The following is a 19,051-nucleotide window of genomic DNA, read 5'->3' as shown; positions in this document are numbered from 1 at the left end:
TTCATGTGGTCCTCAGTAATAATGCATCAGTAATAATAATCTAATAATACATACTATTATATATGATACATATGTTAACATGAAAAGCAACACTTTGAATGGGTCATTCAGTACTGCGAGTGGATTTACTTTTAATGCGTTCAGCATCATTTTCCACACCTTAAAACAAAAGTTATTTAAAAATCCAAAAATCAACAAATCCACATCCACATTTCAGGAAACAGGGATTTATAAAGAACATGGGTGACATTTTAAATTACATTAGTGAAAAACATGATTATTTAATTAGATCTTTGTTTCACTGAAACTTATATGGGGACTGTAACTGTAAGTATCTCTTAATGCAGGCAGGAAAATGTTCTTGCGATGACCAAATAAAACATAAAATAAAACAAACTTCAGCTGGTGAAAAATCCCTCCTCTTAGTAGAACCTTCAGTTAGTGAAGTGCTATGATTCATCTCTGGCAGGTGTGATCTGGTGCAGGTTTTAATGGACACTATCATGCCCGTCTCCTTACCTTCAGAGGAGGCCTGAGTTTCTGGGATCAGAGTCGTTGTTGGTTCAACACACAGGGTGTTGGTAGAAACAAGCACTCTCTGCAGTATGTGCATCCCATTGGGTAAGGTGCAGTTAGGGAATACGAAGCCTTTGGGGACACAAACACATCGCTGACTGATGCAAAGTAAAATACCAGTGTCATAATTCAAAGTAACATTTTTTGTAATGTTCTCGCTCACCACAGGTAGGTATCCTACTGACGTTATTCCTGACTGAGCAGACCAGCTGTCCTGAGACGTCTCGTTTCAGAGTGATGCTTTCACTCTCACTGTTTCCAGAAAGGAGCTGAGCGTCCGTCAGCGTGTGTCCGTCCAGAGTCCAGCTGTACTGAGGACTGTCCCCTCCCTCAGAGGAGCAGGACACCCTCATCTCTCCCTGGGACAGACACTCAGAGACCAGCTGGACAGAGGACACAGGAGCTGAAGGAAACACACTCACATGACTTTTCCTATTAAATATAGGTTACTCTACACAGGCACAGACACAGATATACAGTATGTAGAATATGATATATATGAAGTTTAGCAACAGAATACGACATGTATGTCTATCAATGTCACTAAATTCCCCGAAGACAAAAACAGTTATTTACCTTGAATGATCAAATGTAGAGTGTGCTGCTCTGATCTCTGTCCATTTGAATCATAGATTACAAGAGTATATTCACCAGCATCAGTCCTGCTCAGTCTGTTGATCCTAAATGTTCCATCACTGGGAGTAAATGAGGATCTGTCTTCCATCAAATTAGACAGAATCTGATTCTTTCTCCCTGCAAGTATTACTGTTCTATTGATTAACAAGAGGTATCTAAATATTTCTGAGGCGCTGTCCATCAGCTGGAGGACCACAGTTCCTCCCAAAGCTCCATAACACTGGGCTCCATCCTGTCTGCCATCACATGTTTCCACACCTGCAAGTTGTGAAATATAAGTACAGCAAGATGAACGACAACGAGATGTTAAACTCACAGAAACAGGAGGTTCACTGCAGCTGTTTCTCTCAGACCTGTTACTATTTGTTTTTATCTTATTTTACCAATAAGGTGGTGTCAATCAGAGCCTCTATTACCCCCGCGGCCTCTTACTCAGAGGTTCCTCACCAGCAACAAGAGAGTTTTTACCAGTTTTATCCCATCGACTTGTCTGAGCTTTTAAAAACAGTATCACAAATGAGAGTGTCCTCCGGCCCACTTGATGTAATACCTTCAAAGTTTTTACTGAAAGTAATAGATTCTGTTGGGCCCTATTTGATCTCTGTTTTTAACAGCTCCCTATCTACTGGTTGTGTCCCTGATTATTTTAAAATGGCTTGCGTGAACCCACTTTTAAAGAAACCTGGTTTAGATCCCTCCCTCCCACAAAATTTTAGACAAATTTCAAAACTGCCTTTTATTGCAAAGATTCTAGAAAGAATTGTGTCCAAACAGCTGCTCACTATACTGGAAAATAACAAAATATTTGAAAAGTTTCAATCTGGTTTCAGGAAGTACCACAGCACTGAGACTGCCCTGCTTAAAGTCACCAATGACCTTTTAATGTCTACTGATGAAGGCATGTGCTCAGTCCTGGTACTCCTGGACCTTAGCGCTGCTTTTGACACCATTGATCACAACATCATGTTAGACAGACTGAGGCACTGGGTGGGGATCTCTGGTACTGCTCTAGAATGGTTTTCATCCTACCTGTCAAAAAGGAAGTTTTGCGTGTCTGTAAACAACTATGTCTCTTCGTTCTGTCCAGTTAAATATGGTGTGCCTCAGGGGTCGGTCTTAGGACCCATTTTGTTTTCCTTGTATCTGCTTCCCCTTGGACATATTATCCATAAACATGGTATTTCTTTTCATATTTATGCTGACACACAAATATACTTGCCCGTCAGATCCACAGACCCTGGAATGCTGAGTTAATTTACCGACTGCCTTTGTGAAGTTAAAAAATGGATGTCAAATAATTTCCTCCAGCTGAACTCAGACAAAACAGAAATCCTGGTCATCGGCTCCCAGCAGTTGGCAAAACAAATACTGCCATCTGCTGGTTCCCTAGTAAATCACATTAAGCCTGTGGCAAAGAACGTTGGTGTCTGGTTTGATAGTAATTTAAATTTCGAGCAGCACACCACAAAGCTTGTTCAATCATGTTTTTATCAACTTAAAGCATCGATTTATGTTAACTTTTCAGGACACTGAGACCATTTTACACGCCTTCATCTCATCACGCCTGGATTATTGCAACAGCCTTTTCACCTGTTTAACCCAAAAATCTATTGACCGTCACCAGACTGTCCAGAATTTAGCTGCCAGTCTTTTAACCAGAACAAAGAAATATGACCACATCACCCCTATTTTAGCTTCATTACACTGGATCCCACTATGTTTTAGAATTGACTTTAAAATTTTATTGATCACTTTTAAAGCTCTTCATGGCCTCTTGCCTTGTTATATTTCTGAACTTTCAGTCCCATACACACCAGCACGTACCTTGAGATCCTCGGGCAGAGGTCTGTTGTCTGTTCCAGAGTCTCGACTGAAAACTAAAGGGGACAGAGCGTTTGCTGTCAGGGCCCCGAGGCTCTGGAACAGCCTGCCCGAGGAAATCAGGTCAGCTGAGTCAGTGAACTCTTTTAAGTCCCTTCTTAAAACATACTTTTATAGGAGAGCCTTTCCCGATCTTATTAGACTTTATTTGATGCCTTTTATTTTATTCTATTTTACTAATTTTATATTTATCTTAAACATGTATTTTAGTCTTTTCAATGTTTTCATGCTTTTATCTTGTATTGTTTTGTTGTCTTTTGGGTATTATTGTCTTTACACTTGTTAAAGCACTTTGTAGCTTGTTTTTGAAAAGTGCTCTACAAATAAAGATTATTATTATTATTATTATTACCTGGTGTTTCCGTCCTCTGTCGGGTCATTACAGTGTGTTGGTGTGTGTTGTCCTGTGTAGCCTGCTCTGCTCATCGTTCTCGTCTTGTCACCTGGTTTCTCTGGATTTTGGTTTCTTGTTTGGATTCCTTGTTTTTGGACTTGTTTATCAGCCACTCTGTAAGTGTGCTCGCCTTTGTTTATTAAACTTTTGAACTATACCTGCTCCGCTCAACGTGTCCTGCATTTGGGTCCTACAACCTGCTTCACCACACACGAATCGTGACAGGCAGCGATAACACTTCCCTCTAAACTGCCAAAACAAATTAGTAGTTTAAATTCATAATTTCTAGAAGACTGAGTTGCTGATTTTCTTTGTCTGTTATATGTATGCAATTTAAAGGATTTTAACATGTAAATCTGCATTTAATTGTAAAATTAATTTAAAGGAATGATTTACACAAGTTACATTGCATCTCAGAGATAATGTCACAATATTATCAACCATGTAATGAAAAATTCCTTTTTCTAAAACCAACATAAACTACAGACTCCAGCACTGAACAGTGATAAGAGGCCGTCTTCAAGAAGCAACTGTAAAGTTAATTTACGTAAGGGGCATTTTGTAATCTATATACAGTATATCAAATATTAGCAACTTTACATTACATCCATACTCCTTGCGTACCCTTGAGCTATTATGGATTGTAATCTATGCACATTATAAAGTCATATTTTCACATCAGATACAGATAAGTTAATTACAAGCTGAAATCCAACATAAACGTCTAGTCATCCACAGATGGTGAGGACGTGCTAGGAGACAATTCAGCAGAACAGTGTCTGCATATAGCGAATTTTGTTTTGACTTATGTATTAGGCCGAACACCAAAAGTGCTTTTTTTTTGCAATTTTTGGCCGATTAATTTCAGAGGCTGAACATTTGGTGCATCCCTATCCACAACCCTATTAAACCCTCCATAGATATATTGTGATCTTTTACCATGGAGCAGTAAAAACCTTGCTTATTGCCCCCTTAAAAAATGCATCTACAGTAAGGTTTGATGTCCTAATTTACACAGCCATGGCATTGAATGGCCATACAATTTCATCTTGAGAGCACACTGGTGAAAGCCAATACATCACACCAGTGCTGACTTGAAATTCAAGTGATGGCTAGGGCTGATGTGCTCAGGGGGGAAGTTTCCCTGAGGGCTTACCTGAGCTGTCAGAAGCAGCAGACGACAGGCTTCTCCATCTAACAGCCTCTCGCTCTAATAACTGCAAGTCCCATCTCAGAGAAAGCCCGCCGTGTGACTGATCAATGTCGACAGGTAGTTTCAAGGCCGCTGCTCATATTGCCAAGAACAGGGAGCAGCACATTTTCCTGAGGGCTCAGCTGTATATGCCTGTTACATTATATAATAAACTTTATTTTTGTAGCACATTTCAAAAAGCAGTTACAAAGTGCTTTACAGACAATAAAGCCATGGAGGTATCAGGTAAAAACACAGATGTATGCGCTTTTTTTTAGATATGTTAAAGCAGATCCAATTTCATGAGACTGACACAGCACTTTTAAAACCATAAAACCAAACATTTCAACTGTAATTGCAGCTTGAAGTTACTATTATTATTAATGACTATGACAGCAGCTACATATTTAAATATAGCTCTGGGTGTATTTCCTGTCTAAACAAACTCACAACTTAAACCCGATGAGAGTAAAACCAAAAAGCAAACATCTTCAGCCTGTGCAAGATGAACAAAAATGTCTCTGGTAATGCACTTTTCCTGGTTCCTACAATGAAATTTGCAATGAAAATTATGGGTAGACACACTGACTGCCAACTTCAATGCCCATCTCAACATGCAGCACGTCATACGGTCAGGCAGAAAACACCCACCATTGGCCAGCCACAGTTTCCATGGAGACCACATTCTCCTTTCCCTCCTGAGAAAGCATAAACAGTGAGTGAACATGAGACGATTCATATAAATTGTTTCCTAATCTTGTTATTTCTCATTTCCATGCTGGAATGGATATTGGATTACAAGTATGCTAGGAGTGGAGGGAGGAAAGGTTACTAAAAGAACATGGAAGTTTTCATGGTTTGGCATTTCACTGGAGTGTATGACATGGTGCAGAACTGCTGATTTGTTATGAGATGCTTATGGGAACAATCACATAATTTAGTGAGGCTTATTTAAAAAAACAGACCATAACAGTTAGGTTAAGAGTAACTCATTTAATACATTTTAATACCAGGGATAATTTTATTAGAGTATGTGACAATCATACTTTGAAGACACACTCCACAAAACCATAGCACAAAACTAAGAGTGTTAGCGAAATGCATGCTAACATGCTCAAAATGTCAATGCTAACATGCTGATGTTAAGCAGGTATAATGTTTACCATGTTCACCACATTAGTTTACCGTGTTAATATTCTAACATTTGCTTCTCAGCACTAAACACATAGTACAGCATAACATGATGGGAATGTCATTAGTTTTACAGGTATTTGGTCATAAACTAAAGTATTGGATAAACAGAAATTTTCACTTGATGGTGGTACTAAATGAGAAGTGATAACATGGCAAGGGGACATGACTCTGGCCAAAAATGTGAGTACAACACATGAATTATTTGCATCAGAGCCTCTAGTTTTTAAAGTAAAAACATCCCTTTCCCCCTCAAATAACTCCTTTTTTGTACTGTAGGCCCTATGTCAAATAAATCATCTTGGTTTGCGGGAGGTTGTGGATGAGATATGGATTCCTAACACTCCCACTTCTGTCAGGCAACCTTGACCTATTTGGACCGCAGTAATCTTGGACTCTTTTGTACCGCTTCTTATGACACTTTACCTACAGCCTACTTTTTTCTAGACTGAAACACAAGACAGAGGGGTTAGCCGCTTCACAGCTCCTGCATTTGCTGGTCTGCTGGATTTCAAAAGGAAGAGCTATCTTTGCACTCCAGAAGTGTAATGTCCCCAGGTCAGGGCTCTATATCATGTCCAGATATGAAAAGGCTGTCAGTGGGGCAGGGGCCCATGAAATAAACACCTCTTGACCACTGACACCCTTTGAATCCATTATGTTTCTGCAACATTCACGCCTCCTCTGCCATAAGAAAAAAACAGACATAGTATCAATTAATGGAATTACAAGACACCATAAGCTGGATTCACATCCTCCTAATAGTGAAGCTAATTTGTGCTGGGCTAAGCTTGTTTTCTGCTTATTCAGGTGGTGAAATGACGCCACATTTAGACTACATTACCATTCATCATGTTTTGGACACTTGTGTTCAAAGGGGGGTTTCACTGCTGGTAGAAAGCAGAGGTTGTTTTGGTGGTTTATGGTGTGCATTCATATAACACAGAAAGCCACTACAGCCCAGTAAACTAGAAACTATATTACCACTCCCACTGCATGCTCACATTTCCATTTTCCCTGATGAACTGTTGCCGTGGATTAAGCTGCATGGTTTGACTACATTAATCCTCTGCATTACATCATCTTGTTTGTGCTGAGAGTAATGTGTCTGACTTGATGAAGTGAATCCAATCTTTTGTGCTTCTGCAGAATAGAAACAGCAGCTATGGATTTTACAAATCCAATTAGTAGTTTCTGCCTTGCTCTCACTGCTGATTGTAAGAGCTTGCTATTGTATATTAATGGCACAAAGTAATTAGCGAAGTGAAGACAGTCCATTACAATCATCATTGTTATATTCTAATCAGGGATATAACTTTTAGAGGGAGAAGGCCAACTGTTCCTCAAGGACATGGATGGATCATTAATACAAACAGGAGGATCAGGTTGTTCTGACTTTGATGGTAGGCTACTTTCAATAGTGCTGGGGAAATTTAATTTAAAGTCAAACTGAAATTTGAATGCTCATCACTTTTTTCTAAAGATATATAAATTATACTGATAAACTATACTGATACTGAATATGACATGTTTCCATTTTTTAAAAGCTGATAAAACCATTTTTGGACATTTGTGTCTCAACTTTAAGCTTACGTGTGGGTATTTCCCTTTGCAGCGGCCATGGCAGCAGCTTACTGACATTTAAGAGCCGGCATTGTCTACTTCAGTGCTGCGCTCACTGGAACATGTCATACTGTGTAAGTTTGCATAGCAATGCGAGATGTTTGTCCCTTTATGGCAATATTTGGGAGGTCCGGTTGTGCTGTTATTAAGAATTCAACAAAGTGCAAGCTAGCAAGCTAGACTGACTTGTGGAAGCTTGTTAACTTATCAGTGATTTCCATTAGACCTCACTTTTAGTTCATGTTATTTCAACTCCTGCAGAGTCATCAGCAGCTCTTGCTCTCTGGGTGTAATGTTTGTCCTGCATCATAGAAAGGAAGGGGTCTAGCTAGCATGAGCTGTCTGTCTGGCATTTTCATTTTTTAAATGAAAACCGGGGACATTTTTTGTTTGGTGGTCAGTATGTCTTTAAAAAATATAATGTTATAATATATGAAATAAAAAAGGTTGACAATTTTATAATCTGTCAGATATTACTCTTCTGAATGAAATCAAGTCATTTTGAGGCAGAATCTAACTTTCTGTCAATAAGTAGAAGATGCAATCAATTTCTGGCAAGTGGAATACTGTAAGTTATCGGTTGTATTAACCATTTAAAGGTATTTCAACTGCTATAAAGGACTGGATTAGTTCGTACACAGCAGGTTAAATAATGTAGAGTCATAAGGATAATTGCAAAAGAGATTGTGTCTTTATTTTATATATAACTCAGCAGTAAATCATGTTAATTATAGGCTACATTCCGTTTTCAAAATATAAACAAGGATATTAGACATGAGCCTACCCAACAACAGGCTTCTGTTATTGCCTATAATCACGTGAATGTCATGCCCGGTTTTGCTATAAACTGCAAACACTTATTTGGCCACAATTGTGATTATTCCATTATAAGACACATTAAAGTATCACATACACATACCTTTGCTATTACCTGGGGACATAAAGTAATGTGTATTTGCACACTATGTTTGTTGATCTAATGATCCAGATAAAAGCAGCTGTAGACGTAAAGAGACTGGGCGATATGTCTAACACACTGCGCGCGCTCCAGCGGACGGTCACTTTTCAGCATGACACCTGTCTGCTCTGCTGTCCAGTCTTTATGGCCACATAAGATCTGATTTCAGGTCTGTTAACACCTTATACAGTCTATGATTAACACACAGACAAATTATCGGGGACAGCTCCAGACGGGGACAGACCACCAAAACTGTCCCCGAAAACGGAGACATCTGGTCATCCTAGTCTGGCATGGGCAAAATTTGGTGATAGCTAATGATTAGACAGTAAAATCTCACACCAACAGGTGGTCCTGTTACCTCATGGAGTAGGCTAACATAGGGAGGGCTCAAATCCGTGTCGGTCCAGATGTTTTTAATTGTCTTTTACATCTTCATTCAGCTGGTGGTGGGTCTTCAACCAAGTCATGAAGCTGACATTAGCTTAATTAGCTAGCTAACTGCAGCTGATACAATCTGCTTGTGATAGTTGTCATTTCAACCAAACAAAATCAGTGGTTGCTGGCTAAAGGAGAAGGCTACTTTTTTCTACCTCTGCCTGTCAAGGACCCATTGTTATGAAAATTACAAAAACTTTTGAGTGGTAAATCTGCCTCTCTTATTATAAACACCCACAGAGGTATTGCACCAAAAATGAATGTCCAATGGGGAACACTAATGTAGGAGGTGTTGCCACAGCAGAAAAATACTGTAACAAGGTGAAACAGTAAAAAATCATCTTGCCTGAGTGCCAGAAAGTTTAGTTAAAAAGTAAATTTCTAAATTGTGCTTGTACATCTTGCCACTCATGTGGTGCTCCAAGTCACAACATCCTCTACAATTCATCTGCGAGTGCCTCTTCACCAAGGTCTAGTAATAACATCAAATTACTAAACAGATAAGCAGGGGAAATGCTGACAACTAAAATGCACTAGTTTGCCTCCTTCAGTTTGTTTACAGTTTTTTGCCCCACTTCATCCTTTCATGGTAAATCTCACCGCTCGTGTCATTGATTTAGGGTTATTATTTTAGTGGCAACCAGGCTACTGAGTGGAAGAGGTCCGGGATAGTATCTCTGTATTGAATAGCTCTTGCGATGGGGTGCTACAGCTTGTGGTTCCCTTGGGATTTCATTACACAAAGACAAATGGATGATCCAGGCACATCTGAATTTTGGGAATGGGTAGGCAGGTTGGGGGTAAGGGGACAGGCAATTAGCCTACTCAGTGGTTGCATGTCTCCTAGTGAGAGGCGATGCACAACAAAGAAAATGGCACATTTGTCCTCTTATGGAAACTGTGGAACAGGATCAGAGAAGGAAAAGTACATTTTTCCTCCAAAGCCACAATGGACTGTGAGAGCCAAAATCAACAACAACTTTCTCTCTTTTTCTAATGCATATCAAACTGCTTAGGATCCTATGACTGACTTCAAATCTCTCCTTTTCTTCTTTTGTATGGACAGCATTTGTTGCGCTCAGTTGTTACCTCTGTAGATTTTCCTTTTTTCCCCCCATGTATTCTTTGATAACACTAAAGATCAAACTGATATTGTGCATTATGGAGAAGAAAAGAAAGCTGGTCTTTTGTGAAGTAGCCATGGCTGAAAACACATCTCACTGTGGTATATTTGATCTCAGCCTTTGAAGTCATAAGTCTGCTAATGCTTCCTGTTGGACCAGAGCTTCAAGAGCTTGTTTTAATTGCTCCCAGAGAAAGAGGTGAATGTTTAAGGAGTAACAGATTCTATGTAAAGGGAATTACAGTAATCTGAATACAAAATATCGGCATCTGTAATCTGTTAGGGACGGTAAGAAATTATTTCTCCTCCTCCTTTATGTTATGTCCCCATGTGCTGTTTTAAGTCTGTATCCTTGGGATTTGCAGAATTACATGAAAAGTAATCATATTATGTTACTGAGTTTGTTTTCAGCATCACATTAGTTTATCACCCCCAATTTTACACATGCAGTCACATTTTTGGGAGAACACTTGCTTGCTAACAAAAGAAACCCCTCCATAAACAACCATCAAAGAACCCCTAATTCACCTTTTCCCCAATTTTCCACTGGCCAGAAATACATACTGTTCTGTTGGTGAATGAACTAAAAACCAGGCCTGAAAAAGCATGTACATGTTTAGCAAAACCGCACCTGGAATTGATAAAAGTTCTTAATGTAGACAATTTTTTTGTGTACTTATCAAACATTCAAAACAAATAGATATTACAATCAAAGCATCAACAGTGGTAAAATATTCCACCATTAAAATGTAATGGAAATACATAGAATGGCAAGCATAAAATCAATAAGTGCACACATGCACTCACCATAGGGAGTCATTAGGAACATCTGATCCAAATTCCCTCACTTACATCAAGCGTGCCGAAACACAATAGACTTTAAATCCTGTTTCTGAATGGATGACTTGACGTGGGACAGCTTATTATCGTGTTGACACAAATTTACTTCAACAACAGAGCTGAGGAGAGATCAAATGTCGTCCGCGACTAATCATTCGTTATCCTGCTAGCTTAACGACCTGTGTAACGTCACATTACAACCATGAATAGTGACAACGAGTAGTAGTCTTAATCTCATTTGGACACAAGCATGGACACCAATAGGTTGCAGCTAGTGTTTGATAAAATGTGTGATTGCCCTTCCAGCAGAATAAAGATGATACTGCCTACCAGTTTACAGCCTGCCTCAGTTGTGTTCTTAAACACGCAAATGTTGCATGTTAATGGGTTTAACTAAGATAAAGGAATCTTTGATATCATTACACTCACATGGAAGAAATTCATTACATGTGTGTGTTTGTATCTCAGAATGCAATTTTTTTTTTTTTTTTACTATTGTCCTATTCAGATCCATGAAGTTGCAGTACCTCCCTAAAACTCAGCATTTTTAAAGCCATAAAATAGGGTTACAAAATGTCAAATGCTGGGTCGTTATGTTAAAGTAGAGAATGGTCATAATGTTATTGTGCATCAGTAGAGAATAAAAATATAATTATAAAAATATATGAATGTCCACAGCACTACATTGAAAGCTGACAAGGAACTGCATAATGTGCGGAGAAAGCATGACCAAACAGTCTTGTTAGTGCCGCTCCAAATATGTGAAGTTCCCTATCGTGCCAGATGTTAATTGGATAATCAATCTCTCCTAAATTGTAGAGTTGTAAGGCCTTGCTATATCAATGTCACTGTAACAGCAGCTCCCCTGTCCTCATTTCCTCCCTAAGTAAGTTCCAAAGTTCAGGGAGTTGCAGTGGAGTTATGTGTGTGAATCTCTCAGGTTTGCAGATGGAAAGAAAAAACAACAGTAAAGGATGAGAGACGGACAGATACAAATGGGCTGCAGCAGCTTTCCAGGTGATTTATTTATCTCAGCAGCAAACTTTGCTGGGGGAATACACCTCTTCTGATATCTGCTACCTTTGACCTTCAGCCAAGTATTTACAAGTTATCTTGTCAGGAACCCTGGGAGACTTAAATCCTGCCCTCTGCAGTCTATACTCTAATGGCAGATGTTTATGGAAGGGGTTGGCTTCCCCACTTTGCTGGGCCTGATGGAATTCAGGTGGCAGGAGCTAACAACATATGGAAAGCCCATTAGAGACTGCATTAGAAACGACCTTTTAAGCCCTGTGTCTGTGCTATATTTCATCATTTTGGACATTACCTGCACACAGGCTTTAGACTCAGCTTGAGACTGAATGGATTAGGATGTCTATTGATGTCTGCATTTGGGCAAAACTCAGATGAGTAGTCTGTCCAGTGTTAAAAAGCAAAACAGAAATATGTTTTGAAGTCATTAGTATTAGTCTTGAGGGCACACATAGCAGTGTTAGGGTGGAGGAAGTGTTTGTGTCTATGTACATACCACATTTTGCACATGTGAGCTTTAAGATTTGGAAAGATTCAGTATGTTCTCTCTTTCTAGGAATAGATGGACAGATCAGTGTCAGTGTCACTTTAAATTCACCCAAAAAGCCTAACTTTAACACTTACTTCTATACCACTTTTCCTAAAATAAATAATAAATACATTGAAGTTGTGTTTTTCTGTATCACACTGACATCTAAATTATTAGATTTCTAAATAACTAGAACAAAGAATATGCGCTTCTCTGAACCAGCAGTCCTATTTTAGCACAAATCAGATTACTGGTGCATGTGCTTTCATTTTTGGATTTATATAGACTCATTTGCATCTGCAGGCCCAACATAAATGTCAAACTGCACTTTCTGGCTCATTAATAATAAAATGGAACATCTAGATCCCAAAGCTTGTGTGGCATTTTTGGCAATTAACGGACTGACTGTTGTAATTTGAAATGCTGCCCTTAGGGGTCCAATATGCATATGATAAATATTTAAATGAAACTGCAGTCAACAATCTGCCTGGCAGAGCCAGATTTAGGCAGCAGCTATTTAGCCAGTGTCAGTCACTGAATCTTTAACTGTGAACCTGCTCACCCTGTAGCTAAGCAAGATTCATAAATGTGAAGATATACTCTCATCAGCATATTCTACTGCAATGGAATACACTAAGGATAACTGAGAAATAAATTAATTACAGCCATGGTTTCATTTCAGTGTGAATACACTTTTTTACTCTTTTATGTTTATTTACCTATGCAGAGAATTTTCAGCAGGATAACCTTCACTCCGCGAGTGTAAGCACAGCCTATCTGAACTCTGCTAGAGCTGCTGCGTTTAAGAGGCCCTTGAGCAAAGCATGTTATTAATTATAGCATGTTTGTGATAGCACCTCACCCACTTTTACATGATAATTTGCCCATCATTTCTGCTTTTTAGTTGATTTTCTGCTGTGCAGATTAATAAAGTTTCCTTTTGTATTGTTACTGTGTTTGTGCTCTATGAAAAAATGTAACTGTAATTTTAAGTATACAGCTACAAATGCCAGCTGAGGACAATTTGAACTTCAGTACCTGGAAATCCAGTGACATGCCATTAGTATTGTGCATGCAGCATGTTCATGTTTACCAAATGCTACACCAAAGGACACTAAAGTGAGAAGAAAGATAATCATTGCAACTCTTTAGAATACAGCTTAGTCTGCAAACATTTTATATATAGAACTCTCTACTGCAGCAACTCTTTCATATTTAGAAAGTTGATGTAAAGTTTGCACAGTGCAACTTTACATAGAAACCAGGGCTTACTTTTCCCCAAGTATCAAGTATCATCAAAGTGCTCAAGTAGCCATATGCATGTGTGTGTTTATCCCTCAATCCCAGCAGAGCTATTCCTTCAGGCTGTTGTTGCTGCCAAAAGTGCTCAGTCAACCTGCCTGGTTAAACAACAGCTAGAATTAAAAACACTGCTTTTATCTTTTGTCTGGCGTTCAACACATAATATTTGCTGTCTAAAGTAAGAGTCACCTCCAACGCTGCCTTTGGATAACACTTTCAACACTTTATTTCACAGTACTCCCCCATTTAAAACTGAGCCCAAACAAAAACTGAGCGCTTTATTTATTTATTTATTTATTTTATTTTTTTTATTTATTTATTTTTTAAACCTGTCCTGCCCAGCAGCCTGGTATAGAGTATGATGAGCTGGATACCATATTGTGCCAGACAGATTTTACTTTAACAAGAGAGTATTAATATACTCCTTTGTCTGTTTTATTATTTATTTAATTATGTATTGATTTGTCACCGGGCCGGACAGGGGTGCAGACATGGGGATGGGGGGTCACAAACAGACAGCACAGAGAAAGGCACCTGCAAGAGAAGGGGGATGGAAGGTCGGGACAACAGGGAATAGCAGAGGGAAACACCAGTTGCAGAAAGCAACGAAACCTGCAATAGAACAGAGATGGGGGCTTGGGGAGGAGAAAAAACAACAACAAACAATAAAAATAATAATAGTAAAAGACAACCAGCCAAACAGCAGCAATAAACAAAAAACTAAGGCCGCCCACGCCAGCCATCATCCCCCATGCACAGCACACCCCCAGACCGCCGTGCAACACCAGCAAAACCAGCAACGAGGCAAAATCAACTAGCTCAGCTGCATGCCACCACCAACCCACCCACCCGTCAAGGGCCAAGAACTCCAGGCACAAGCCCAGGATAAACCGGAGCACAGCCCTGCCCCGCACCTACACTGCACATCCCGAAAACTAACTTTATACTTCAGTAGGCCTATCCAGAGGGGTCCAATAACTGGTAGACAGAGAAATGGGGAAGCATGGATCTGAGGCCAACGAGCAAACTGAGCACTTTAAAAATGATTTGTGGCACACTAAAAGGTAGCTGTAAACATGTATGAGGATGTGTTTTAATTGTTCATTCATGCATTTAAAAACAACCATAACTTCTCCTGAGGTAGAACTATAACGTGCATTAACGGTTAATGAATGCTTAAAAACACAATGCCAAAGTACATTTTTTTAAACAATTAAAAAGGTTCCATGTGCATAAACAGTTACTGAATCCTTAACATCACACATAAAGTGTTGTAAGGTGTATTTTGATGAATTATTCACAGATGTACTGTGTACTAACTCAAAGCAAAGGACATTTTTCCATCTCCTGCAGCCATGAATTACTTTTCCAGAATGTGCTGTTGGACAACAATGTCAGTGTTTATTACATTTAATATTAACTCATATAAATTATTTATAATCTCACTGACAGTGAGTATTAAAATAATTTGCAGAATTTGTTCCCTGAAGGTCTTTCAAATGTTTCTTTGAAACTCATTTCAATCACCTCTGTCACTCAGTGAAAGTCTTCATGTGGTCCCTGTCTTCCAGGTAAAATAGAAGCTTGACCATAAAACTGGTCTAGAAAACCACTTTTCTTTCAAGAATAACTGCTGCTGTAGAGCATGTTGCCTTGCAAATATTAAACCTGGTCCTTTAGAGGGTTTGAGATTTTAATATTTCATTTAATAAAGCCCTGATGACCATAATATTTGCTTTGTTGTTTCTTTTTTATTCTGAAAGTTTGTTATTACTTGTGAAAAGAGCAGTTGTTCGAGAAAGAAAGCTTTAGGAGAAGCAGAGCTTATTGTGAAATGCCTAACTTCAGTTAAAGGAAAACTACATTTCTGGTAAATAAATTTATTGGCTTTTTAGCTGTAAGTAAGATGAGAAGATCGATACTACTCTTAAAGCCCCCCTCCAGCCAGTTTTAACTGCTGTTTTGGGTGAACGTTCTTTCTCAAACAGAGAATGGTCAAAAACTGACTGTCACTACACTGTAACGTTTAGTAACGTTACACTTTACTGTCTGGCAGGAGTAGCTATTACTTACCCATGATAGAAACTAATGTGCGCATATCAGCTGTTATCAATCATACAGTCGATGGTCCTGTCACGCACTGCACACAATAACTCCCACTATGTTTTATGGTGTACTTACTTTACCGCGGTGGTGTGGTGGGTGCCTCCGCCGATGCATTGGTAAAACGGCCGTCAGTAAAATATATGCTGCAGACTATAAATAAGACGGTGGCAGGTGAAAGTGCGACACATTTTCTGTCATCTCTCCTCCAACAGCGCACGCACAAATGCCATAATGAAAATGAACAGCACACAAAACCCAAGAGGAGGAAAATAAAAAATAAAATGAACACCCTCTGTTAGCTAACTATGCTAGCTGACTACACCTGGCTAACTACAGCTTAGTTAACTTAGCTAACTAAACTAGAAAGACAAACCAACAATCAGACACAGAGAAACATACCTACTGTAAGTTCTAAGTAAATTACATGATAAATTGGTTAGCTAGCTCACAGCGATGTTTATCGGTTTGATGCTCTGACTTAACGAGGTGTGACGGCGTGACAGTTTTTTCATGAGGCATGACAGTGTTGTGGTGGCAGCCCGGCTGACGGTGAGTGTCCTGGTTTTTTCTCCTTTTTATCAGTTTTTCTGCTTTTTTCCTTGGTTTCCTGTTCTCTGCCTGCCTCCCTGTGTTTTCTCCCCTGTGTGCTCTCTCTCTCCCTCTGCTCCTGAGCCCAGCCAACTACCTGCACCTGCATCTCATCAACCACCTCGTCAGCCTGCCACACCTGCCAGTAATCACCTCATGACTGCCTGTATTTCAACCCCGGTTCTCCACACCATCCTTGCTTGATCGTCGTTGCTCCATACCCGGTGCCATCCCCATGTTCAGGCTTTCATGTTTCTTGTTTTTTCACGTTTACCCTGTGCCTTGTCGCTGTCTTCCCTAACCTTGTCTCTCTGTCTGTTTCCCTCCCAGGTACACTCACCCTCGTCCTCTGTTCGGCTGGGCTCATCCACTGGCCCACTCCTCCTCGGACTTCCCTCACGGCGTCCTCCCTGTTCCCCTGCCTCTCCTCGCTTCCTCGGCCCCTGTGTTCCCCGGCTCCCTGGCCCCCTGTCTCCTTGGTTCCCCGCGCCTGTGCTTCCCCGACGTCCTCCTCTCCCTCCCCTCCAGTCCCTCTCACCCTTTTTCCCTCAATAAACCTCCTTCCCTCAGAGTGCTGCATTTGGGTCCTCTCTGTCCACACACCACGCAATCCCTTAACAGAACGATCAAGCCACCCATGGACCCAGCAGACTCAAAAGCGGAGAGGGACATGTTACTGGATGTCTTGGCTGAGCTGTGGTCTACGTGGCAGTTGGCATCCGACCACGAATCTCGCCAAGCTGCCCACGTACAGGCTCACTGGGAGATATCCGTAAGGCCATGGCTGCGGCGTCGGCTGCCAAGGTGGGCCAGACATTTTGTTAACTCCAGCCCTCTGCCGTTCCAACCTATCCCTCCTGATCCCCAACCGGCTAGCCCCCAGTTTGGTCCAGATCCCCAGCTTGCTAGCCACCAGCCTGTCCCTAGCGTACCCCAGCCTGCCTGTTGTTCCCCGTGTTCGCCCGACACCACGCTTGACCCCCGTCCTCAGTTCGAGGGAACCCGCCTGGCCGTCTTCTCTGGGGGCCGTGGTGGCCATCGGAGGAGACATGGCCATCACGGCTCCCGCCAACATGCACCACTCTCCCTAGATCCCCGGCCCGCTAGCGCCGCAGGCCCCCAGCCTGTCCCTGATCCCCGGCCCGCTAGCGCCGCAGGCCCCCAGCCTGTCCCTGATCCCCGGCCCGCTAGCGCCGCAGGCCCCCAGCCTGTCCCCCCCGATCCCTTGCCCCTTAGGGCCGCTAGCCCCCATGCTCTGTTGGCGGACGGACCGGCTTCAGCCCCGCCGGTGGTCCGGCCGACCCCTGTTCCTCGCACCAAGGCCCTCAGCCCAGCAGCCTCATCCCTGACTCCCCCCTGCTGCTGTCGCGCTGCCAGCCCCTAGCCCGGCTCCCCGGCCGCCACGCCCGGCTCCCTGGCCTCTGGAGAGGTCGTCTCACCCCCTAGCCTGTCCCTCGGGCCGCCCGCCGGACCTCCCTGGCTCCCCTGCTCTGTCCCTGTAACCTTGTCTCTCTGTCTGTTTCCCTCCCAGGTACTCACCCTCGTCCCCCGTTCGGCTGGGCTCATCCACTGGCCCACTCCTCCTCGGACTTCCCTCACGGCGTCCTCCCTGTTCCCCTGCCTCTCCTCGCTTCCTCGGCCCCTGTGTTCCCCGGCTCCCTGGCCCCCTGTCTCCTTGGTTCCCCGCGCCTGTGCTTCACCGACGTCCTCCTCTCCCTCCCCTCCAGTCCCTCTCACCCTTTTTCCCTCAATAAACCTCCTTCCCTCAGAGTGCTGCATTTGGGTCCTCTCTGTCCACACACCACGCAATCCCTTAACATGACAGTGCGCCTGCGCAAGCTTGGAGAATGACGTATGACTTATGGAATTACTATGGTCATACGTCACAACCCCATTTTAACTAAGCAACTTTTGCAACTTTGAGCACAAAATTAAGTTATTAGTAAAAAAATATTTGAACAATGTGGGTAATCAACATTGTAAGGATATGACTCAGAAAAATATGAAATATCATAGAAATGTCAAAATACACTGGAGGGGGGGGCTTTAAATGTCTTTTAGCCAGTGTTGGGCAGTAGCGCCGTTACTAGTTTAACTACATTTCTCAGTACCTTGGTGGTAGCGTCGCTGTTTTCTGAATCAAAGCTTTTCAATAACGAAGCTCTTTTATTGTCTGAGTAGTGCGGTAGCTTCCACACACGCTGCATTTCTGAAGGATCAGTAAGTGACGCCACCACCACACACAAATCTGTATGTGCAGAAGCGCTCCTTGGGCTGATGTCTGCGACTTTGCTGCAGGGGAATAAAGACACGCGCGATTGCGTTTACTCTTGTGAGAAGGATCAGGGTCCGGCCTGGGCACCTCTTCCTCTAGTGAGGAGGAAACTTTGATATGTAGTGTCAGAAACTTGTTTCCATGAGATCTCTCTCAATTCAAATTAGCTTTATTGGCATGAATGTGTAACAACAATATTGCCAAAGCATCATACATACAATATAAGAACAATCAGCCCCATACATTTCATTAAACAAGTAATTAAAGCGTATGTGTGTTTGAGTTATAAAAAAAATTAAAATAAAAAAGTGTGTGTTAAAATAAATAAGACAGTAAGAAAGAAAAGTGCAGCTCTGTCTCTACCTGT

At 41.4% G+C, this 19,051-nt stretch overlaps 1 pseudogene; it reads right to left on the bottom strand.

Annotated features, from left to right (window-relative positions):
- LOC123957313 overlaps positions 1 to 17,466 on the bottom strand; it is a 95,360-nt pseudogene extending 77,894 nt beyond the window's left edge.
- Positions 17,467 to 19,051: the final 1,585 nt, after the last annotated feature.

The sequence above is a fragment of the Micropterus dolomieu genome, linkage group LG19, assembly GCF_021292245.1.
Source record: "Micropterus dolomieu isolate WLL.071019.BEF.003 ecotype Adirondacks linkage group LG19, ASM2129224v1, whole genome shotgun sequence".
NCBI lineage: Eukaryota > Metazoa > Chordata > Actinopteri > Centrarchiformes > Centrarchidae > Micropterus > Micropterus dolomieu.
This window is presented reverse-complemented; position numbering and strand designations above follow the sequence as displayed.